Source organism: Schistocerca americana, chromosome 2 (assembly GCF_021461395.2).
Source record: "Schistocerca americana isolate TAMUIC-IGC-003095 chromosome 2, iqSchAmer2.1, whole genome shotgun sequence".
In the NCBI taxonomy this organism is placed as follows: domain Eukaryota; kingdom Metazoa; phylum Arthropoda; class Insecta; order Orthoptera; family Acrididae; genus Schistocerca; species Schistocerca americana.
In genome coordinates this window covers 292,964,190-292,982,341 of record NC_060120.1, presented here as the reverse complement: position 1 = coordinate 292,982,341, position 18,152 = coordinate 292,964,190, and the positions used below count along the sequence as shown (strand labels likewise).

The 18,152-nt window shown below is 53.5% G+C and overlaps 30 non-coding genes across 30 annotated transcripts; 22 read left to right on the top strand and 8 right to left on the bottom strand.

Annotated features, from left to right (window-relative positions):
• Window positions 1-755: 755 nt before the first annotated feature.
• Window positions 756-829, top strand: Trnai-aau. Its single transcript has one exon. It is a non-coding gene; the product is annotated as a tRNA-Ile (tRNA).
• A 593-nt stretch (window positions 830-1,422) lies between these two features.
• Window positions 1,423-1,494, bottom strand: Trnag-ucc. Its single transcript has one exon. It is a non-coding gene; the product is annotated as a tRNA-Gly (tRNA).
• A 342-nt stretch (window positions 1,495-1,836) lies between these two features.
• Window positions 1,837-1,907, top strand: Trnag-gcc. The gene has a single exon. It is a non-coding gene; the product is annotated as a tRNA-Gly (tRNA).
• Window positions 1,908-2,288: 381 nt separating this feature from the next.
• On the top strand, window positions 2,289-2,361 carry Trnam-cau. The gene has a single exon. It is a non-coding gene; the product is annotated as a tRNA-Met (tRNA).
• A 764-nt stretch (window positions 2,362-3,125) lies between these two features.
• On the top strand, window positions 3,126-3,199 carry Trnai-aau. The gene has a single exon. It is a non-coding gene; the product is annotated as a tRNA-Ile (tRNA).
• Window positions 3,200-3,792: 593 nt separating this feature from the next.
• Trnag-ucc lies at window positions 3,793-3,864 on the bottom strand. The gene has a single exon. It is a non-coding gene; the product is annotated as a tRNA-Gly (tRNA).
• Window positions 3,865-4,206: 342 nt separating this feature from the next.
• On the top strand, window positions 4,207-4,277 carry Trnag-gcc. Its single transcript has one exon. It is a non-coding gene; the product is annotated as a tRNA-Gly (tRNA).
• A 381-nt stretch (window positions 4,278-4,658) lies between these two features.
• Trnam-cau lies at window positions 4,659-4,731 on the top strand. The gene has a single exon. It is a non-coding gene; the product is annotated as a tRNA-Met (tRNA).
• Window positions 4,732-5,496: 765 nt separating this feature from the next.
• Window positions 5,497-5,570, top strand: Trnai-aau. Its single transcript has one exon. It is a non-coding gene; the product is annotated as a tRNA-Ile (tRNA).
• A 593-nt stretch (window positions 5,571-6,163) lies between these two features.
• Trnag-ucc lies at window positions 6,164-6,235 on the bottom strand. The gene has a single exon. It is a non-coding gene; the product is annotated as a tRNA-Gly (tRNA).
• A 342-nt stretch (window positions 6,236-6,577) lies between these two features.
• On the top strand, window positions 6,578-6,648 carry Trnag-gcc. The gene has a single exon. It is a non-coding gene; the product is annotated as a tRNA-Gly (tRNA).
• A 381-nt stretch (window positions 6,649-7,029) lies between these two features.
• Window positions 7,030-7,102, top strand: Trnam-cau. The gene has a single exon. It is a non-coding gene; the product is annotated as a tRNA-Met (tRNA).
• Window positions 7,103-7,860: 758 nt separating this feature from the next.
• Window positions 7,861-7,934, top strand: Trnai-aau. Its single transcript has one exon. It is a non-coding gene; the product is annotated as a tRNA-Ile (tRNA).
• A 593-nt stretch (window positions 7,935-8,527) lies between these two features.
• Trnag-ucc lies at window positions 8,528-8,599 on the bottom strand. Its single transcript has one exon. It is a non-coding gene; the product is annotated as a tRNA-Gly (tRNA).
• Window positions 8,600-8,941: 342 nt separating this feature from the next.
• On the top strand, window positions 8,942-9,012 carry Trnag-gcc. The gene has a single exon. It is a non-coding gene; the product is annotated as a tRNA-Gly (tRNA).
• A 381-nt stretch (window positions 9,013-9,393) lies between these two features.
• Trnam-cau lies at window positions 9,394-9,466 on the top strand. Its single transcript has one exon. It is a non-coding gene; the product is annotated as a tRNA-Met (tRNA).
• A 765-nt stretch (window positions 9,467-10,231) lies between these two features.
• On the top strand, window positions 10,232-10,305 carry Trnai-aau. The gene has a single exon. It is a non-coding gene; the product is annotated as a tRNA-Ile (tRNA).
• Window positions 10,306-10,898: 593 nt separating this feature from the next.
• On the bottom strand, window positions 10,899-10,970 carry Trnag-ucc. Its single transcript has one exon. It is a non-coding gene; the product is annotated as a tRNA-Gly (tRNA).
• Window positions 10,971-11,312: 342 nt separating this feature from the next.
• On the top strand, window positions 11,313-11,383 carry Trnag-gcc. Its single transcript has one exon. It is a non-coding gene; the product is annotated as a tRNA-Gly (tRNA).
• Window positions 11,384-11,764: 381 nt separating this feature from the next.
• On the top strand, window positions 11,765-11,837 carry Trnam-cau. Its single transcript has one exon. It is a non-coding gene; the product is annotated as a tRNA-Met (tRNA).
• Window positions 11,838-12,600: 763 nt separating this feature from the next.
• Trnai-aau lies at window positions 12,601-12,674 on the top strand. The gene has a single exon. It is a non-coding gene; the product is annotated as a tRNA-Ile (tRNA).
• A 592-nt stretch (window positions 12,675-13,266) lies between these two features.
• Trnag-ucc lies at window positions 13,267-13,338 on the bottom strand. Its single transcript has one exon. It is a non-coding gene; the product is annotated as a tRNA-Gly (tRNA).
• A 342-nt stretch (window positions 13,339-13,680) lies between these two features.
• On the top strand, window positions 13,681-13,751 carry Trnag-gcc. The gene has a single exon. It is a non-coding gene; the product is annotated as a tRNA-Gly (tRNA).
• A 381-nt stretch (window positions 13,752-14,132) lies between these two features.
• On the top strand, window positions 14,133-14,205 carry Trnam-cau. The gene has a single exon. It is a non-coding gene; the product is annotated as a tRNA-Met (tRNA).
• A 762-nt stretch (window positions 14,206-14,967) lies between these two features.
• On the top strand, window positions 14,968-15,041 carry Trnai-aau. The gene has a single exon. It is a non-coding gene; the product is annotated as a tRNA-Ile (tRNA).
• Window positions 15,042-15,634: 593 nt separating this feature from the next.
• Trnag-ucc lies at window positions 15,635-15,706 on the bottom strand. Its single transcript has one exon. It is a non-coding gene; the product is annotated as a tRNA-Gly (tRNA).
• A 342-nt stretch (window positions 15,707-16,048) lies between these two features.
• On the top strand, window positions 16,049-16,119 carry Trnag-gcc. The gene has a single exon. It is a non-coding gene; the product is annotated as a tRNA-Gly (tRNA).
• Window positions 16,120-16,500: 381 nt separating this feature from the next.
• Window positions 16,501-16,573, top strand: Trnam-cau. Its single transcript has one exon. It is a non-coding gene; the product is annotated as a tRNA-Met (tRNA).
• Window positions 16,574-17,338: 765 nt separating this feature from the next.
• Window positions 17,339-17,412, top strand: Trnai-aau. Its single transcript has one exon. It is a non-coding gene; the product is annotated as a tRNA-Ile (tRNA).
• A 593-nt stretch (window positions 17,413-18,005) lies between these two features.
• Window positions 18,006-18,077, bottom strand: Trnag-ucc. The gene has a single exon. It is a non-coding gene; the product is annotated as a tRNA-Gly (tRNA).
• Window positions 18,078-18,152: the final 75 nt, after the last annotated feature.

The following is an 18,152-nucleotide window of genomic DNA, read 5'->3' as shown; positions in this document are numbered from 1 at the left end:
CTGTGACTGATGGTGGTGCTGTTGCTAGGGCGCCAACGTATTTCTTGTTTGTTATCCACAACGTTTCAACGCTTCAGCGGGAAAATGTTTACTTCCTGTTATTGCTACTTACAGCTTCCCTTTTCCTCTTCTCCCAGCAGAGCATGAAGCCAAAAGCATTGCTCTGCGACGTTTGAGGTGCGCGCCTTGCCAGTCACTATGTGCAAAGATGCTCGCAAAGAGAGAGGGGCGCCGACGCGGCACTCGACACGAAATGCGACAAGCGACCGTACGAACGGTCGAACGAAACGGCCACATCCGGTGTGGTCTAGTGGCGCCGGCACGGTAGCTCAGCGTGTTGGGTCAGAGGGTTAGCAGCCCTTTGTAATAAAAAAAACTGAGCTAATCGATCAACAACGAACTATACGGCTGTCTTACGACGTCCGCCCCGAGCAGATGCAACGAACAAAAGGAATCAAAACGAGATTTAAAAAAAAAAAAAAAAAAAAAAAAAAAAAAAGTGGCTAGGATACCTGGCTTTCACCCAGGAGGCCCGGGTTCGATTCCCGGTACCGGAACGGAATTTTTTCCACACGAATCGTGACAGGTTTGAGCTGTCCGAGCGGCCGTTTCCCGTCCTGCTCGCAATATAGCTACTGTTTCGTGACCGTCAGCAGAATATAGACTAGGGAAGCAGACACACGACGACCATAGAAATGGTGTATGGCTTCATGCCACCTGTTTCCAGCGTAGGGCTGAGCAACTGCATCTGCCGAGGCCCGTTAGCTCAGTTGGTTAGAGCGTCGTGCTAATAACGCGAAGGTCGTGGGTTCGATCCCCCCACGGGCCACTACTCTTTTACTACTACGAAAAGGCAGCGCCGATTTCAGCTGGCGAGTGTGATGACCAGAAGATCATCACCCTGCGTGGAAGTTGACAGAGGATCCGAACCCGACTCGTCGGGAAGCGCTACAGCATTCACTCGGCAATGGCCATAATATCTTGAATACACTGGTTCTCAACCGATAAAGAGAAAATGAAAGAAAGTGTCCGATTGCCGATGCGTAACAACTTTGGCCCTTGTCAGTACTTGGGCGGGTGAGCGCATGGGAACACAGGGCACTATTTGCACTTTTACTTCCTATTTTTGTTTCTCCTTTGTTTTCGGAGCTACAGCCCGATTCGGTCAGGGAGACGCCACCGTGAAATGAAGGGGACGTGCTGTGTGTCCATCGCCTCGCCTCTCCTTAGCTCTCTCAGTCGTTTCTCGTGCTTGTCGTTTTGATAAAGGCCGATTTGAGAGCGTCAGCTCTCGCGTCAGCTGAGCAAAGTCGAGACAAGTCGAGACACACTAAGGGCTGGTATGCAGCGAGTAAGAGGGCGAAAAAACAATAATTTAAGAGCGCGTGGCAAAAGTACTCATACGCGAAATTAAAAGCCTGCTGCGGTGGCCGGGAATCGAACCCGGATCAACTGCTTGGAAGGCAACTATGCTGACCATTACACCACCACCGCACAAGCGAGCGCAGCGCGTCCGCGCTGTATCGGCTTCCCGCCAGTCGGCAGCGGCCGAAGGTGATCGTACCTGGCAGGCGCATTTCGAGGCAGGCTAGGGGAGCACATCCAGACGCATTCGGACAGCGTATCCGCGCACATTTCGCATCCTTTGGCAAGAGTTGGGCGCCGGCGACGCAAGAGTACGCAGAGGACCGCGTTCTGGCGGCATTTTTAAGCAGTGCAGTGCAGGATTCAGCGTCTGCAGCATCTTTCCCACAGAATGCTACGGCGCTTGACGGCAGTCCCACTTTCCCTTGAGACATCTGCTCGGGAAGCAGCGTCAAGTTACCGCTGGCCCCAGCATCGGTGGTTCAGTGGTAGAATGCTCGCCTGCCACGCGGGCGGCCCGGGTTCGATTCCCGGCCGATGCATCATTTTGCTTTTCCCGCGATGATGCTGCCGCGTGGCTTGAGCGCTTGAGATGCACGATCCACAAGAATGTGTAGCTGGATTTCCCTTGAGAAGGACCGAGAACGCAGCACTCGCGGGTCCCCACTAGGACGCTCGCATCATGTTCTACAGACTAGCGTCGGCCTGGCCTCACAAGTTGCCGGGTCCGGGTGCCTCCGAGGCTCTGAACTTTAACGACAAGGAGTGCTGCCTATCGTTGCAACAGCTGCAGCAGCACCGCAATCAACTGGGCCGGCAGTGCACGTGTAGCAACAGAACACGTTATCCAGGAAGTACAGTGTCTCTACGTCTAATATTGGGTACGGCATTTACCCAGTTTGCAGGACAAGCGGTGCACCCGTGCCTCGGTAGCGCAGTAGGCAGCGCGTAAGTCTCATAATCTTAAGGTCGTGAGTTCGATCCTCACCCGGGGCATTTAATTTTCTGTGACTGATGGTGGTGCTGTTGCTAGGGCGCCAACGTATTTCTTGTTTGTTATCCACAACGTTTCAACGCTTCAGCGGGAAAATGTTTACTTCCTGTTATTGCTACTTACAGCTTCCCTTTTCCTCTTCTCCCAGCAGAGAATGAAGCCAAAAGCATTGCTCTGCGACGTTTGAGGTGCGCGCCTTGCCAGTCACTATGTGCAAAGATGCTCGCAAAGAGAGAGGGGCGCCGACGCGGCACTCGACACGAAATGCGACAAGCGACCGTACGAACGGTCGAACGAAACGGCCACATCCGGTGTGGTCTAGTGGCGCCGGCACGGTAGCTCAGCGTGTTGGGTCAGAGGGTTAGCAGCCCTTTGTAATAAAAAAAACTGAGCTAATCGATCAACAACGAACTATACGGCTGTCTTACGACGTCCGCCCCGAGCAGATGCAACGAACAAAAGGAATCAAAACGAGATTTAAAAAAAAAAAAAAAAAAAAAAAAAAAAAAAGTGGTTAGGATACCTGGCTTTCACCCAGGAGGCCCGGGTTCGATTCCCGGTACCGGAACGGAATTTTTTCCACACGAATCGTGACAGGTTTGAGCTGTCCGAGCGGCCGTTTCCCGTCCTGCTCGCAATATAGCTACTGTTTCGTGACCGTCAGCAGAATATAGACTAGGGAAGCAGACACACGACGACCATAGAAATGGTGTATGGCTTCATGCCACCTGTTTCCAGCGTAGGGCTGAGCAACTGCATCTGCCGAGGCCCGTTAGCTCAGTTGGTTAGAGCGTCGTGCTAATAACGCGAAGGTCGTGGGTTCGATCCCCCCACGGGCCACTACTCTTTTACTACTACGAAAAGGCAGCGCCGATTTCAGCTGGCGAGTGTGATGACCAGAAGATCATCACCCTGCGTGGAAGTTGACAGAGGATCCGAACCCGACTCGTCGGGAAGCGCTACAGCATTCACTCGGCAATGGCCATAATATCTTGAATACACTGGTTCTCAACCGATAAAGAGAAAATGAAAGAAAGTGTCCGATTGCCGATGCGTAACAACTTTGGCCCTTGTCAGTACTTGGGCGGGTGAGCGCATGGGAACACAGGGCACTATTTGCACTTTTACTTCCTATTTTTGTTTCTCCTTTGTTTTCGGAGCTACAGCCCGATTCGGTCAGGGAGACGCCACCGTGAAATGAAGGGGACGTGCTGTGTGTCCATCGCCTCGCCTCTCCTTAGCTCTCTCAGTCGTTTCTCGTGCTTGTCGTTTTGATAAAGGCCGATTTGAGAGCGTCAGCTCTCGCGTCAGCTGAGCAAAGTCGAGACAAGTCGAGACACACTAAGGGCTGGTATGCAGCGAGTAAGAGGGCGAAAAAACAATAATTTAAGAGCGCGTGGCAAAAGTACTCATACGCGAAATTAAAAGCCTGCTGCGGTGGCCGGGAATCGAACCCGGATCAACTGCTTGGAAGGCAACTATGCTGACCATTACACCACCACCGCACAAGCGAGCGCAGCGCGTCCGCGCTGTATCGGCTTCCCGCCAGTCGGCAGCGGCCGAAGGTGATCGTACCTGGCAGGCGCATTTCGAGGCAGGCTAGGGGAGCACATCCAGACGCATTCGGACAGCGTATCCGCGCACATTTCGCATCCTTTGGCAAGAGTTGGGCGCCGGCGACGCAAGAGTACGCAGAGGACCGCGTTCTGGCGGCATTTTTAAGCAGTGCAGTGCAGGATTCAGCGTCTGCAGCATCTTTCCCACAGAATGCTACGGCGCTTGACGGCAGTCCCACTTTCCCTTGAGACATCTGCTCGGGAAGCAGCGTCAAGTTACCGCTGGCCCCAGCATCGGTGGTTCAGTGGTAGAATGCTCGCCTGCCACGCGGGCGGCCCGGGTTCGATTCCCGGCCGATGCATCATTTTGCTTTTCCCGCGATGATGCTGCCGCGTGGCTTGAGCGCTTGAGATGCACGATCCACAAGAATGTGTAGCTGGATTTCCCTTGAGAAGGACCGAGAACGCAGCACTCGCGGGTCCCCACTAGGACGCTCGCATCATGTTCTACAGACTAGCGTCGGCCTGGCCTCACAAGTTGCCGGGTCCGGGTGCCTCCGAGGCTCTGAACTTTAACGACAAGGAGTGCTGCCTATCGTTGCAACAGCTGCAGCAGCACCGCAATCAACTGGGCCGGCAGTGCACGTGTAGCAACAGAACACGTTATCCAGGAAGTACAGTGTCTCTACGTCTAATATTGGGTACGGCATTTACCCAGTTTGCAGGACAAGCGGTGCACCCGTGCCTCGGTAGCGCAGTAGGCAGCGCGTAAGTCTCATAATCTTAAGGTCGTGAGTTCGATCCTCACCCGGGGCATTTAATTTTCTGTGACTGATGGTGGTGCTGTTGCTAGGGCGCCAACGTATTTCTTGTTTGTTATCCACAACGTTTCAACGCTTCAGCGGGAAAATGTTTACTTCCTGTTATTGCTACTTACAGCTTCCCTTTTCCTCTTCTCCCAGCAGAGAATGAAGCCAAAAGCATTGCTCTGCGACGTTTGAGGTGCGCGCCTTGCCAGTCACTATGTGCAAAGATGCTCGCAAAGAGAGAGGGGCGCCGACGCGGCACTCGACACGAAATGCGACAAGCGACCGTACGAACGGTCGAACGAAACGGCCACATCCGGTGTGGTCTAGTGGCGCCGGCACGGTAGCTCAGCGTGTTGGGTCAGAGGGTTAGCAGCCCTTTGTAATAAAAAAAACTGAGCTAATCGATCAACAACGAACTATACGGCTGTCTTACGACGTCCGCCCCGAGCAGATGCAACGAACAAAAGGAATCAAAACGAGATTTAAAAAAAAAAAAAAAAAAAAAAAAAAAAAAAAGTGGCTAGGATACCTGGCTTTCACCCAGGAGGCCCGGGTTCGATTCCCGGTACCGGAACGGAATTTTTTCCACACGAATCGTGACAGGTTTGAGCTGTCCGAGCGGCCGTTTCCCGTCCTGCTCGCAATATAGCTACTGTTTCGTGACCGTCAGCAGAATATAGACTAGGGAAGCAGACACACGACGACCATAGAAATGGTGTATGGCTTCATGCCACCTGTTTCCAGCGTAGGGCTGAGCAACTGCATCTGCCGAGGCCCGTTAGCTCAGTTGGTTAGAGCGTCGTGCTAATAACGCGAAGGTCGTGGGTTCGATCCCCCCACGGGCCACTACTCTTTTACTACTACGAAAAGGCAGCGCCGATTTCAGCTGGCGAGTGTGATGACCAGAAGATCATCACCCTGCGTGGAAGTTGACAGAGGATCCGAACCCGACTCGTCGGGAAGCGCTACAGCATTCACTCGGCAATGGCCATAATATCTTGAATACACTGGTTCTCAACCGATAAAGAGAAAATGAAAGAAAGTGTCCGATTGCCGATGCGTAACAACTTTGGCCCTTGTCAGTACTTGGGCGGGTGAGCGCATGGGAACACAGGGCACTATTTGCACTTTTACTTCCTATTTTTGTTTCTCCTTTGTTTTCGGAGCTACAGCCCGATTCGGTCAGGGAGACGCCACCGTGAAATGAAGGGGACGTGCTGTGTGTCCATCGCCTCGCCTCTCCTTAGCTCTCTCAGTCGTTTCTCGTGCTTGTCGTTTTGATAAAGGCCGATTTGAGAGCGTCAGCTCTCGCGTCAGCTGAGCAAAGTCGAGACAAGTCGAGACACACTAAGGGCTGGTATGCAGCGAGTAAGAGGGCGAAAAAACAATAATTTAAGAGCGCGTGGCAAAAGTACTCATACGCGAAATTAAAAGCCTGCTGCGGTGGCCGGGAATCGAACCCGGATCAACTGCTTGGAAGGCAACTATGCTGACCATTACACCACCACCGCACAAGCGAGCGCAGCGCGTCCGCGCTGTATCGGCTTCCCGCCAGTCGGCAGCGGCCGAAGGTGATCGTACCTGGCAGGCGCATTTCGAGGCAGGCTAGGGGAGCACATCCAGACGCATTCGGACAGCGTATCCGCGCACATTTCGCATCCTTTGGCAAGAGTTGGGCGCCGGCGACGCAAGAGTACGCAGAGGACCGCGTTCTGGCGGCATTTTTAAGCAGTGCAGTGCAGGATTCAGCGTCTGCAGCATCTTTCCCACAGAATGCTACGGCGCTTGACGGCAGTCCCACTTTCCCTTGAGACATCTGCTCGGGAAGCAGCGTCAAGTTACCGCTGGCCCCAGCATCGGTGGTTCAGTGGTAGAATGCTCGCCTGCCACGCGGGCGGCCCGGGTTCGATTCCCGGCCGATGCATCATTTTGCTTTTCCCGCGATGATGCTGCCGCGTGGCTTGAGCGCTTGAGATGCACGATCCACAAGAATGTGTAGCTGGATTTCCCTTGAGAAGGACCGAGAACGCAGCACTCGCGGGTCCCCACTAGGACGCTCGCATCATGTTCTACAGACTAGCGTCGGCCTGGCCTCACAAGTTGCCGGGTCCGGGTGCCTCCGAGGCTCTGAACTTTAACGACAAGGAGTGCTGCCTATCGTTGCAACAGCTGCAGCAGCACCGCAATCAACTGGGCCGGCAGTGCACGTGTAGCAACAGAACACGTTATCCAGGAAGTACAGTGTCTCTACGTCTAATATTGGGTACGGCATTTACCCAGTTTGCAGGACAAGCGGTGCACCCGTGCCTCGGTAGCGCAGTAGGCAGCGCGTAAGTCTCATAATCTTAAGGTCGTGAGTTCGATCCTCACCCGGGGCATTTAATTTTCTGTGACTGATGGTGGTGCTGTTGCTAGGGCGCCAACGTATTTCTTGTTTGTTATCCACAACGTTTCAACGCTTCAGCGGGAAAATGTTTACTTCCTGTTATTGCTACTTACAGCTTCCCTTTTCCTCTTCTCCCAGCAGAGCATGAAGCCAAAAGCATTGCTCTGCGACGTTTGAGGTGCGCGCCTTGCCAGTCACTATGTGCAAAGATGCTCGCAAAGAGAGAGGGGCGCCGACGCGGCACTCGACACGAAATGCGACAAGCGACCGTACGAACGGTCGAACGAAACGGCCACATCCGGTGTGGTCTAGTGGCGCCGGCACGGTAGCTCAGCGTGTTGGGTCAGAGGGTTAGCAGCCCTTTGTAATAAAAAAAACTGAGCTAATCGATCAACAACGAACTATACGGCTGTCTTACGACGTCCGCCCCGAGCAGATGCAACGAACAAAAGGAATCAAAACGAGATTTAAAAAAAAAAAAAAAAAAAAAAAAAGTGGCTAGGATACCTGGCTTTCACCCAGGAGGCCCGGGTTCGATTCCCGGTACCGGAACGGAATTTTTTCCACACGAATCGTGACAGGTTTGAGCTGTCCGAGCGGCCGTTTCCCGTCCTGCTCGCAATATAGCTACTGTTTCGTGACCGTCAGCAGAATATAGACTAGGGAAGCAGACACACGACGACCATAGAAATGGTGTATGGCTTCATGCCACCTGTTTCCAGCGTAGGGCTGAGCAACTGCATCTGCCGAGGCCCGTTAGCTCAGTTGGTTAGAGCGTCGTGCTAATAACGCGAAGGTCGTGGGTTCGATCCCCCCACGGGCCACTACTCTTTTACTACTACGAAAAGGCAGCGCCGATTTCAGCTGGCGAGTGTGATGACCAGAAGATCATCACCCTGCGTGGAAGTTGACAGAGGATCCGAACCCGACTCGTCGGGAAGCGCTACAGCATTCACTCGGCAATGGCCATAATATCTTGAATACACTGGTTCTCAACCGATAAAGAGAAAATGAAAGAAAGTGTCCGATTGCCGATGCGTAACAACTTTGGCCCTTGTCAGTACTTGGGCGGGTGAGCGCATGGGAACACAGGGCACTATTTGCACTTTTACTTCCTATTTTTGTTTCTCCTTTGTTTTCGGAGCTACAGCCCGATTCGGTCAGGGAGACGCCACCGTGAAATGAAGGGGACGTGCTGTGTGTCCATCGCCTCGCCTCTCCTTAGCTCTCTCAGTCGTTTCTCGTGCTTGTCGTTTTGATAAAGGCCGATTTGAGAGCGTCAGCTCTCGCGTCAGCTGAGCAAAGTCGAGACAAGTCGAGACACACTAAGGGCTGGTATGCAGCGAGTAAGAGGGCGAAAAAACAATAATTTAAGAGCGCGTGGCAAAAGTACTCATACGCGAAATTAAAAGCCTGCTGCGGTGGCCGGGAATCGAACCCGGATCAACTGCTTGGAAGGCAACTATGCTGACCATTACACCACCACCGCACAAGCGAGCGCAGCGCGTCCGCGCTGTATCGGCTTCCCGCCAGTCGGCAGCGGCCGAAGGTGATCGTACCTGGCAGGCGCATTTCGAGGCAGGCTAGGGGAGCACATCCAGACGCATTCGGACAGCGTATCCGCGCACATTTCGCATCCTTTGGCAAGAGTTGGGCGCCGGCGACGCAAGAGTACGCAGAGGACCGCGTTCTGGCGGCATTTTTAAGCAGTGCAGTGCAGGATTCAGCGTCTGCAGCATCTTTCCCACAGAATGCTACGGCGCTTGACGGCAGTCCCACTTTCCCTTGAGACATCTGCTCGGGAAGCAGCGTCAAGTTACCGCTGGCCCCAGCATCGGTGGTTCAGTGGTAGAATGCTCGCCTGCCACGCGGGCGGCCCGGGTTCGATTCCCGGCCGATGCATCATTTTGCTTTTCCCGCGATGATGCTGCCGCGTGGCTTGAGCGCTTGAGATGCACGATCCACAAGAATGTGTAGCTGGATTTCCCTTGAGAAGGACCGAGAACGCAGCACTCGCGGGTCCCCACTAGGACGCTCGCATCATGTTCTACAGACTAGCGTCGGCCTGGCCTCACAAGTTGCCGGGTCCGGGTGCCTCCGAGGCTCTGAACTTTAACGACAAGGAGTGCTGCCTATCGTTGCAACAGCTGCAGCAGCACCGCAATCAACTGGGCCGGCAGTGCACGTGTAGCAACAGAACACGTTATCCAGGAAGTACAGTGTCTCTACGTCTAATATTGGGTACGGCATTTACCCAGTTTGCAGGACAAGCGGTGCACCCGTGCCTCGGTAGCGCAGTAGGCAGCGCGTAAGTCTCATAATCTTAAGGTCGTGAGTTCGATCCTCACCCGGGGCATTTAATTTTCTGTGACTGATGGTGGTGCTGTTGCTAGGGCGCCAACGTATTTCTTGTTTGTTATCCACAACGTTTCAACGCTTCAGCGGGAAAATGTTTACTTCCTGTTATTGCTACTTACAGCTTCCCTTTTCCTCTTCTCCCAGCAGAGCATGAAGCCAAAAGCATTGCTCTGCGACGTTTGAGGTGCGCGCCTTGCCAGTCACTATGTGCAAAGATGCTCGCAAAGAGAGAGGGGCGCCGACGCGGCACTCGACACGAAATGCGACAAGCGACCGTACGAACGGTCGAACGAAACGGCCACATCCGGTGTGGTCTAGTGGCGCCGGCACGGTAGCTCAGCGTGTTGGGTCAGAGGGTTAGCAGCCCTTTGTAATAAAAAAAACTGAGCTAATCGATCAACAACGAACTATACGGCTGTCTTACGACGTCCGCCCCGAGCAGATGCAACGAACAAAAGGAATCAAAACGAGATTTAAAAAAAAAAAAAAAAAAAAAAAAAAAAAAAAGTGGCTAGGATACCTGGCTTTCACCCAGGAGGCCCGGGTTCGATTCCCGGTACCGGAACGGAATTTTTTCCACACGAATCGTGACAGGTTTGAGCTGTCCGAGCGGCCGTTTCCCGTCCTGCTCGCAATATAGCTACTGTTTCGTGACCGTCAGCAGAATATAGACTAGGGAAGCAGACACACGACGACCATAGAAATGGTGTATGGCTTCATGCCACCTGTTTCCAGCGTAGGGCTGAGCAACTGCATCTGCCGAGGCCCGTTAGCTCAGTTGGTTAGAGCGTCGTGCTAATAACGCGAAGGTCGTGGGTTCGATCCCCCCACGGGCCACTACTCTTTTACTACTACGAAAAGGCAGCGCCGATTTCAGCTGGCGAGTGTGATGACCAGAAGATCATCACCCTGCGTGGAAGTTGACAGAGGATCCGAACCCGACTCGTCGGGAAGCGCTACAGCATTCACTCGGCAATGGCCATAATATCTTGAATACACTGGTTCTCAACCGATAAAGAGAAAATGAAAGAAAGTGTCCGATTGCCGATGCGTAACAACTTTGGCCCTTGTCAGTACTTGGGCGGGTGAGCGCATGGGAACACAGGGCACTATTTGCACTTTTACTTCCTATTTTTGTTTCTCCTTTGTTTTCGGAGCTACAGCCCGATTCGGTCAGGGAGACGCCACCGTGAAATGAAGGGGACGTGCTGTGTGTCCATCGCCTCGCCTCTCCTTAGCTCTCTCAGTCGTTTCTCGTGCTTGTCGTTTTGATAAAGGCCGATTTGAGAGCGTCAGCTCTCGCGTCAGCTGAGCAAAGTCGAGACAAGTCGAGACACACTAAGGGCTGGTATGCAGCGAGTAAGAGGGCGAAAAAACAATAATTTAAGAGCGCGTGGCAAAAGTACTCATACGCGAAATTAAAAGCCTGCTGCGGTGGCCGGGAATCGAACCCGGATCAACTGCTTGGAAGGCAACTATGCTGACCATTACACCACCACCGCACAAGCGAGCGCAGCGCGTCCGCGCTGTATCGGCTTCCCGCCAGTCGGCAGCGGCCGAAGGTGATCGTACCTGGCAGGCGCATTTCGAGGCAGGCTAGGGGAGCACATCCAGACGCATTCGGACAGCGTATCCGCGCACATTTCGCATCCTTTGGCAAGAGTTGGGCGCCGGCGACGCAAGAGTACGCAGAGGACCGCGTTCTGGCGGCATTTTTAAGCAGTGCAGTGCAGGATTCAGCGTCTGCAGCATCTTTCCCACAGAATGCTACGGCGCTTGACGGCAGTCCCACTTTCCCTTGAGACATCTGCTCGGGAAGCAGCGTCAAGTTACCGCTGGCCCCAGCATCGGTGGTTCAGTGGTAGAATGCTCGCCTGCCACGCGGGCGGCCCGGGTTCGATTCCCGGCCGATGCATCATTTTGCTTTTCCCGCGATGATGCTGCCGCGTGGCTTGAGCGCTTGAGATGCACGATCCACAAGAATGTGTAGCTGGATTTCCCTTGAGAAGGACCGAGAACGCAGCACTCGCGGGTCCCCACTAGGACGCTCGCATCATGTTCTACAGACTAGCGTCGGCCTGGCCTCACAAGTTGCCGGGTCCGGGTGCCTCCGAGGCTCTGAACTTTAACGACAAGGAGTGCTGCCTATCGTTGCAACAGCTGCAGCAGCACCGCAATCAACTGGGCCGGCAGTGCACGTGTAGCAACAGAACACGTTATCCAGGAAGTACAGTGTCTCTACGTCTAATATTGGGTACGGCATTTACCCAGTTTGCAGGACAAGCGGTGCACCCGTGCCTCGGTAGCGCAGTAGGCAGCGCGTAAGTCTCATAATCTTAAGGTCGTGAGTTCGATCCTCACCCGGGGCATTTAATTTTCTGTGACTGATGGTGGTGCTGTTGCTAGGGCGCCAACGTATTTCTTGTTTGTTATCCACAACGTTTCAACGCTTCAGCGGGAAAATGTTTACTTCCTGTTATTGCTACTTACAGCTTCCCTTTTCCTCTTCTCCCAGCAGAGCATGAAGCCAAAAGCATTGCTCTGCGACGTTTGAGGTGCGCGCCTTGCCAGTCACTATGTGCAAAGATGCTCGCAAAGAGAGAGGGGCGCCGACGCGGCACTCGACACGAAATGCGACAAGCGACCGTACGAACGGTCGAACGAAACGGCCACATCCGGTGTGGTCTAGTGGCGCCGGCACGGTAGCTCAGCGTGTTCGGTCAGAGGGTTAGCAGCCCTCTGTAATAAAAAAAACTGAGCTAATCGATCAACAACGAACTATACGGCTGTCTTACGACGTCCGCCCCGAGCAGATGCAACGAACAAAAGGAATCAAAACGAGATTTAAAAAAAAAAAAAAAAAAAAAAAAAAAAAAGTGGCTAGGATACCTGGCTTTCACCCAGGAGGCCCGGGTTCGATTCCCGGTACCGGAACGGAATTTTTTCCACACGAATCGTGACAGGTTTGAGCTGTCCGAGCGGCCGTTTCCCGTCCTGCTCGCAATATAGCTACTGTTTCGTGACCGTCAGCAGAATATAGACTAGGGAAGCAGACACACGACGACCATAGAAATGGTGTATGGCTTCATGCCACCTGTTTCCAGCGTAGGGCTGAGCAACTGCATCTGCCGAGGCCCGTTAGCTCAGTTGGTTAGAGCGTCGTGCTAATAACGCGAAGGTCGTGGGTTCGATCCCCCCACGGGCCACTACTCTTTTACTACTACGAAAAGGCAGCGCCGATTTCAGCTGGCGAGTGTGATGACCAGAAGATCATCACCCTGCGTGGAAGTTGACAGAGGATCCGAACCCGACTCGTCGGGAAGCGCTACAGCATTCACTCGGCAATGGCCAAATATCTTGAATACACTGGTTCTCAACCGATAAAGAGAAAATGAAAGAAAGTGTCCGATTGCCGATGCGTAACAACTTTGGCCCTTGTCAGTACTTGGGCGGGTGAGCGCATGGGAACACAGGGCACTATTTGCACTTTTACTTCCTATTTTTGTTTCTCCTTTGTTTTCGGAGCTACAGCCCGATTCGGTCAGGGAGACGCCACCGTGAAATGAAGGGGACGTGCTGTGTGTCCATCGCCTCGCCTCTCCTTAGCTCTCTCAGTCGTTTCTCGTGCTTGTCGTTTTGATAAAGGCCGATTTGAGAGCGTCAGCTCTCGCGTCAGCTGAGCAAAGTCGAGACAAGTCGAGACACACTAAGGGCTGGTATGCAGCGAGTAAGAGGGCGAAAAAACAATAATTTAAGAGCGCGTGGCAAAAGTACTCATACGCGAAATTAAAAGCCTGCTGCGGTGGCCGGGAATCGAACCCGGATCAACTGCTTGGAAGGCAACTATGCTGACCATTACACCACCACCGCACAAGCGAGCGCAGCGCGTCCGCGCTGTATCGGCTTCCCGCCAGTCGGCAGCGGCCGAAGGTGATCGTACCTGGCAGGCGCATTTCGAGGCAGGCTAGGGGAGCACATCCAGACGCATTCGGACAGCGTATCCGCGCACATTTCGCATCCTTTGGCAAGAGTTGGGCGCCGGCGACGCAAGAGTACGCAGAGGACCGCGTTCTGGCGGCATTTTTAAGCAGTGCAGTGCAGGATTCAGCGTCTGCAGCATCTTTCCCACAGAATGCTACGGCGCTTGACGGCAGTCCCACTTTCCCTTGAGACATCTGCTCGGGAAGCAGCGTCAAGTTACCGCTGGCCCCAGCATCGGTGGTTCAGTGGTAGAATGCTCGCCTGCCACGCGGGCGGCCCGGGTTCGATTCCCGGCCGATGCATCATTTTGCTTTTCCCGCGATGATGCTGCCGCGTGGCTTGAGCGCTTGAGATGCACGATCCACAAGAATGTGTAGCTGGATTTCCCTTGAGAAGGACCGAGAACGCAGCACTCGCGGGTCCCCACTAGGACGCTCGCATCATGTTCTACAGACTAGCGTCGGCCTGGCCTCACAAGTTGCCGGGTCCGGGTGCCTCCGAGGCTCTGAACTTTAACGACAAGGAGTGCTGCCTATCGTTGCAACAGCTGCAGCAGCACCGCAATCAACTGGGCCGGCAGTGCACGTGTAGCAACAGAACACGTTATCCAGGAAGTACAGTGTCTCTACGTCTAATATTGGGTACGGCATTTACCCAGTTTGCAGGACAAGCGGTGCACCCGTGCCTCGGTAGCGCAGTAGGCAGCGCGTAAGTCTCATAATCTTAAGGTCGTGAGTTCGATCCTCACCCGGGGCATTTAATTTTCTGTGACTGATGGTGGTGCTGTTGCTAGGGCGCCAACGTATTTCTTGTTTGTTATCCACAACGTTTCAACGCTTCAGCGGGAAAATGTTTACTTCCTGTTATTGCTACTTACAGCTTCCCTTTTCCTCTTCTCCCAGCAGAGCATGAAGCCAAAAGCATTGCTCTGCGACGTTTGAGGTGCGCGCCTTGCCAGTCACTATGTGCAAAGATGCTCGCAAAGAGAGAGGGGCGCCGACGCGGCACTCGACACGAAATGCGACAAGCGACCGTACGAACGGTCGAACGAAACGGCCACATCCGGTGTGGTCTAGTGGCGCCGGCACGGTAGCTCAGCGTGTTCGGTCAGAGGGTTAGCAGCCCTCTGTAATAAAAAAAACTGAGCTAATCGATCAACAACGAACTATACGGCTGTCTTACGACGTCCGCCCCGAGCAGATGCAACGAACAAAAGGAATCAAAACGAGATTTAAAAAAAAAAAAAAAAAAAAAAAAAAAAAGTGGCTAGGATACCTGGCTTTCACCCAGGAGGCCCGGGTTCGATTCCCGGTACCGGAACGGAATTTTTTCCACACGAATCGTGACAGGTTTGAGCTGTCCGAGCGGCCGTTTCCCGTCCTGCTCGCAATATAGCTACTGTTTCGTGACCGTCAGCAGAATATAGACTAGGGAAGCAGACACACGACGACCATAGAAATGGTGTATGGCTTCATGCCACCTGTTTCCAGCGTAGGGCTGAGCAACTGCATCTGCCGAGGCCCGTTAGCTCAGTTGGTTAGAGCGTCGTGCTAATAACGCGAAGGTCGTGGGTTCGATCCCCCCACGGGCCACTACTCTTTTACTACTACGAAAAGGCAGCGCCGATTTCAGCTGGCGAGTGTGATGACCAGAAGATCATCACCCTGCGTGGAAGTTGACAGAGGATCCGAACCCGACTCGTCGGGAAGCGCTACAGCATTCACTCGGCAATGGCCATAATATCTTGAATACACTGGTTCTCAACCGATAAAGAGAAAATGAAAGAAAGTGTCCGATTGCCGATGCGTAACAACTTTGGCCCTTGTCAGTACTTGGGCGGGTGAGCGCATGGGAACACAGGGCACTATTTGCACTTTTACTTCCTATTTTTGTTTCTCCTTTGTTTTCGGAGCTACAGCCCGATTCGGTCAGGGAGACGCCACCGTGAAATGAAGGGGACGTGCTGTGTGTCCATCGCCTCGCCTCTCCTTAGCTCTCTCAGTCGTTTCTCGTGCTTGTCGTTTTGATAAAGGCCGATTTGAGAGCGTCAGCTCTCGCGTCAGCTGAGCAAAGTCGAGACAAGTCGAGACACACTAAGGGCTGGTATGCAGCGAGTAAGAGGGCGAAAAAACAATAATTTAAGAGCGCGTGGCAAAAGTACTCATACGCGAAATTAAAAGCCTGCTGCGGTGGCCGGGAATCGAACCCGGATCAACTGCTTGGAAGGCAACTATGCTGACCATTACACCACCACCGCACAAGCGAGCGCAGCGCGTCCGCGCTGTATCGGCTTCCCGCCAGTCGGCAGCGGCCGAAGGTGATCGTACCTGGCAGGCGCATTTCGAGGCAGGCTAGGGGAGCACATCCAGACGCATTCGGACAGCGTATCCGCGCACATTTCGCATCCTTTGGCAAGAGTTGGGCGCCGGCGACGCAAGAGTACGCAGAGGACCGCGTTCTGGCGGCATTTTTAAGCAGTGCAGTGCAGGATTCAGCGTCTGCAGCATCTTTCCCACAGAATGCTACGGCGCTTGACGGCAGTCCCACTTTCCCTTGAGACATCTGCTCGGGAAGCAGCGTCAAGTTACCGCTGGCCCCAGCATCGGTGGTTCAGTGGTAGAATGCTCGCCTGCCACGCGGGCGGCCCGGGTTCGATTCCCGGCCGATGCATCATTTTGCTTTTCCCGCGATGATGCTGCCGCGTGGCTTGAGCGCTTGAGATGCACGATCCACAAGAATGTGTAGCTGGATTTCCCTTGAGAAGGACCGAGAACGCAGCACTCGCGGGTCCCCACTAGGACGCTCGCATCATGTTCTACAGACTAGCGTCGGCCTGGCCTCACAAGTTGCCGGGTCCGGGTGCCTCCGAGGCTCTGAACTTTAACGACAAGGAGTGCTGCCTATCGTTGCAACAGCTGCAGCAGCACCGCAATCAACTGGGCCGGCAGTGCACGTGTAGCAACAGAACACGTTATCCAGGAAGTACAGTGTCTCTACGTCTAATATTGGGTACGGCATTTACCCAGTTTGCAGGACAAGCGGTGCACCCGTGCCTCGGTAGCGCAGTAGGCAGCGCGTAAGTCTCATAATCTTAAGGTCGTGAGTTCGATCCTCACCCGGGGCATTTAATTTTCTGTGACTGATGGTGGTGCTGTTGCTAGGGCGCCAACGTATTTCTTGTTTGTTATCCACAACGTTTCAACGCTTCAGCGGGAAAATGTTTACTTCCTGTTATTGCTACTTACAGCTTCCCTTTTCCTCTTCTCCCAGCAGAGCATGAAGCCAAAAGCATTGCTCTGCGACGTTTGAGGTGCGCGCCTTGCCAGTCACTATGTGCAAAGATGCTCGCAAAGAGAGAGGGGCGCCGACGCGGCACTCGACACGAAATGCGACAAGCGACCGTACGAACGGTCGAACGAAACGGCCACATCCGGTGTGGTCTAGTGGCGCCGGCACGGTAGCTCAGCGTGTTCGGTCAGAGGGTTAGCAGCCCTCTGTAATAAAAAAAACTGAGCTAATCGATCAACAACGAACTATACGGCTGTCTTACGACGTCCGCCCCGAGCAGATGCAACGAACAAAAGGAATCAAAACGAGATTTAAAAAAAAAAAAAAAAAAAAAAAAAAAAAAAAGTGGCTAGGATACCTGGCTTTCACCCAGGAGGCCCGGGTTCGATTCCCGGTACCGGAACGGAATTTTTTCCACACGAATCGTGACAGGTTTGAGCTGTCCGAGCGGCCGTTTCCCGTCCTGCTCGCAATATAGCTACTGTTTCGTGACCGTCAGCAGAATATAGACTAGGGAAGCAGACACACGACGACCATAGAAATGGTGTATGGCTTCATGCCACCTGTTTCCAGCGTAGGGCTGAGCAACTGCATCTGCCGAGGCCCGTTAGCTCAGTTGGTTAGAGCGTCGTGCTAATAACGCGAAGGTCGTGGGTTCGATCCCCCCACGGGCCACTACTCTTTTACTACTACGAAAAGGCAGCGCCGATTTCAGCTGGCGAGTGTGATGACCAGAAGATCATCACCCTGCGTGGAAGTTGACAGAGGATCCGAACCCGACTCGTCGGGAAGCGCTACAGCATTCACTCGGCAATGGCCATAATATCTTGAATACACTGGTTCTCAACCGATAAAGAGAAAATGAAAGAAAGTGTCCGATTGCCGATGCGTAACAACTTTGGCCCTTGTCAGTACTTGGGCGGGTGAGCGCATGGGAACACAGGGCACTATTTGCACTTTTACTTCCTATTTTTGTTTCTCCTTTGTTTTCGGAGCTACAGCCCGATTCGGTCAGGGAGACGCCACCGTGAAATGAAGGGGACGTGCTGTGTGTCCATCGCCTCGCCTCTCCTTAGCTCTCTCAGTCGTTTCTCGTGCTTGTCGTTTTGATAAAGGCCGATTTGAGAGCGTCAGCTCTCGCGTCAGCTGAGCAAAGTCGAGACAAGTCGAGACACACTAAGGGCTGGTATGCAGCGAGTAAGAGGGCGAAAAAACAATAATTTAAGAGCGCGTGGCAAAAGTACTCATACGCGAAATTAAAAGCCTGCTGCGGTGGCCGGGAATCGAACCCGGATCAACTGCTTGGAAGGCAACTATGCTGACCATTACACCACCACCGCACAAGCGAGCGCAGCGCGTCCGCGCTGTATCGGCTTCCCGCCAGTCGGCAGCGGCCGAAGGTGATCGTACCTGGC